The sequence below is a fragment of the Galeopterus variegatus genome, unplaced genomic scaffold (genome assembly GCF_000696425.1).
Source record: "Galeopterus variegatus unplaced genomic scaffold, G_variegatus-3.0.2 Scaffold524, whole genome shotgun sequence".
Classification (NCBI taxonomy): domain Eukaryota; kingdom Metazoa; phylum Chordata; class Mammalia; order Dermoptera; family Cynocephalidae; genus Galeopterus; species Galeopterus variegatus.
Window position 1 is genome coordinate 444663 of NW_007726635.1, and position 3621 is coordinate 448283.

Genomic DNA, 3621 nt, shown 5'->3' on the forward strand with positions numbered 1-3621 from the left:
ACTCAAAGAAATACACGTACACAAACGTTCACAGCAGCACTATTCACAACAGCCGAAGAGTGGAAACAACCCAAATGCCCACCGACTCACAAACGGACCCCATGGCGTGTTATTCAGCTGTGAAGGGAATGAACCTGGAAGACCTGACGCTCAGTGAAAGAAGCCAGACACACAAGGGCACGCAGTGTGTGATTCCATTTATAAAAATGTCCACAAAAAGCAAACCCGTAGACACAAAATAGATTAGTAGTTGCCAGGGCTCGAGGGAGGGGGACTAGGAAGTGACTGTTTAACGGGTATGGGTTTCCTTTTGGGATGACAAAAATGTTTTGTAACTAGGTGGAGGTTAGGGCTGCACGACATTGCGAATACAATGTCGCTTTAACCTGGTTCACTTTACATTATGTGAATTTCACTTCATTAAATAAATAGATAAATGAACCAAGCCAGCCACAGTGCCCACCACGCCAGGGAACCCCAGCCCCATGGTCCTCCACACACAGGTCAGCGTCCTCTGGGGGGTGGCACATGGTTCCCCCCACACTCCACCTGCAGGTCCCCTTCCCTGTCCACACCTTCCTGCACCCGACCTGCCTCCTCCAGGTTCTCCATCCTCCGCCGACTGTGGGTCTCTGGTCTGCTGCGCTTCATCCGCCCCACAGGAGACCCATGGCCCCCTGCCACAATCCACATTGTGACTTCAGTCACTGAGCAGCGACCTCTGCGCCTGCCCTACCATCTCAGTGAACTCTCGGTAGGACCCCCTCTGGCCCCTGTCCTGCCTCCTTCTTCACCAGCCTTAACCCAGTCCCTCCAGGCCCCTGCCCTGAGCCAGGCACTTATGCCCTTGGCCTAATACTGGGGGGTGGGGATAGGGGGTTCTGTCTAAGGCTGACCTTGCTCCTTTGGGAAACTCCTCCTGGGTCTTCCACGCCTGCCTCTAAAGCAGACCCTTGGCCTTTTCACACACTCGTCTCTCCCCAACTGGGGGGCAGGACTCAGCTTTCTCTGACCGCAGCTTTGTTCTCCACTCTGGTTCTCTCTCTGACCTCCTGGTCAAACCTGCAGGAAGAGCTGCTCACAAGTGTGTCTCCCACCCTTTGCCTCTTGCTACACCTGATTCTCACCAGGTCCAGAGTGTGGTCCAGTGCCATCTTCCTGGGGTTGAGGCTCCCCCTCCTAACCCCACTCTCACCAGTATTAGCCATGCCCTGCAGCAGCTCAGCATGTCAGCAGTGAGTTCACCTTTTTATAGGTCTTGTGGCCAGGAGGGACAGGGCGGGGCAGCCCTGAGGGGCCACAGTAGCCTTGTGTGTCTCCTGGATCAGAGGGAGGCAGGGCCATTTCCTCAGGCTCAGAAGTTTCAGAAGAGTCCAGGGAGTCAGAAACAGTTGGAAATGTCTGCCCAGATGTCTCCACAGCACACATCAGGGTCTCAGGCTTCCCTAGGCAGGGCCCTGACCTTGGCACAACTGGCTTGCCTTGGTTGTGTGTTTAACCATCTTTGAGGGTCAGTCTCTGGGACCCCTGTCTCCTCCATTGATGCTTGGCTCTGCCATGCTCCTACTGCTGGAGCTGGGCACTTTTTGTATGCAACCAGAGATGCCTTCGTATGCCTGTCATCCTCAGTCCTTTCTTGCTCAACAAAATTGTGAGGGGTCCCTAGACCAGCAGCTCCCTGGCAGCTCTCAGCCATGACTGTGACAGCCTTCTCCTCCCAGCTAGGATGGCCTTCAGGGTGGAGGGCACCAGACTGGGAAGGCGCTGGAAACTTAGCCACCCCTTCCCTGTCCACCCCAGCCATCATAGAATGCACAGTGGCCAGGAAGACAGTCTGAGCAGACCCTCTGGGTGCTGCAGGAAGACACTTTGGGTCAGCTGGCATCTCTGCCACACCTGCAGGTGTATCTGTGCTGACATCTGTCCTCTCAGCCACAGACAGAACAGCCAGCACCCCCGGTCTGCTGCCATCTCCCTGCTAAACACACTCATTGCACCCACGCTGCGCCTGGATGCCCTGCCCAAAGTCTTCGGGAGACAGGTTATGTGTACCCCACAGTGAGGAGGCTACCACTGACAACCCTGGGGACCTGTGCACCTCGTTCCCCCATCTGAGGTTTTCACCTAGATCTCAGGTAAGTCCAAGACTTTGTCATCCTCTGGTCATTGAAAGGCTTGTTTCTTCCCCCTCCACCACCTCCACCTCCACAGCTCCTGCAGACCCTCATCAGGAGCCCTGGGAATCCCGTGTCACCTTCCTATGTGCCACCTCAACCCCCCAGCATGATCTGCTTGGGGAACTAACTCTCTTTCCCTGGTGGTAAGAACCATGCATGACACTCCATCCTGACCAGCAGCAGGAGTGCAGACACACACATCACCCAGAGTCCCTGCCCCCCTCACCAAGCTCTGTCCTGCCTTCGGACTTCCCAGGCCTCTCCTTCCACCCTCGTCTCCCTCTAGCCAGGACTCAGCTCAGATGTCAACTGTCCAGACACATCCAGAATTATTTCTCGTTTATCAATCAGCCTATTTGCCTGTGCTCTGCCCCACCCCTACTAGAGTGCCAGCTCCAGGCAGTAGAGACCTCCCCGCACCCAGCAGAGCCTGGCATGTAGCTGAGGCTCAGCAGAAACTGGTTGTCCAGTGTAGTTAAAGCTACCTGGTGGCAGGTGTAGAGCAGAGAGAGGGACAGGAGGGGGTGCAGGACAGCGAGGGGCCCACACTGGGGGGGAGTGGGGCACAAGGAGGGGCAGTCCTGGGCAGGTCAAAGCAATTTCCTGGCTGGCAGGGGCAGCAGCTGGAGTGGGAATGTTCCAGAGCAAGACAGGCAGTGAGTCCTCCACAGACAATGCTTCAGAAGCTTTGCTGAAAAAGGGAAGAGAGGTAAGGTGAGGTTTGAAGGAAAGGGGGACCTACCTACGAGAGGTTTGTGTGTTGAGTTGTGGTGAGGTTGTGCGCAGGGGAGGAAGCAGCTAAAGATAGGAGGTAGTAGGGGAGGAGGAGGAAGAGGGAGAGGAGAGAGGGGAGGAGGGAGGGGAGGGGAGGGGGAGGGGGCGTTGGCCCTGGAGCACAGCGGGACCCTCCCTGGCCTCTCTGGTCAGGACTGTGGCCGGGTCCCCCGCCTCTCGGACACTCCGTGTCTGGGGCGACGCTGTGATCGGAGCTCTGCGTTCGTGTGAACGGCCCCCCGCAGGGCCCAGCACGCTGATGACACTATGGCAGTGGTCACTGTCTTTGGTGCGTCATGATTGTTATGCCCCCCATGACACTGGGAGGCAGGACAGGAGGGTGCCCGGCTACAGAGAACGGGGCGTGGGACAGGGCTTGGGGGACGGGCGGTCTCCTCAGTGACCCAGCGGAAGGCGACGACCAAGGACAGGGTCAGAGGCCCCAGATGCCTGCAGCTCCCCTCCCCCACACCGGCGCCTCTGGCTGGGGCTGCCACGAGGGTCTCTGCCTGGGGGTGTGAGCAGGTCCTGGGGACACCCCAAGCTCCGCGGGCCAGACCCAGGCCGAGGTGTCCCCCCGCGCGCGGCGGGGGCGGGGAGGGGGAGAGGAGGGGCGCCGGCGAGTCGCGGCCTGGGCTGGCGCGGGACCCGGGGGTAGCTGCGGGCGGGC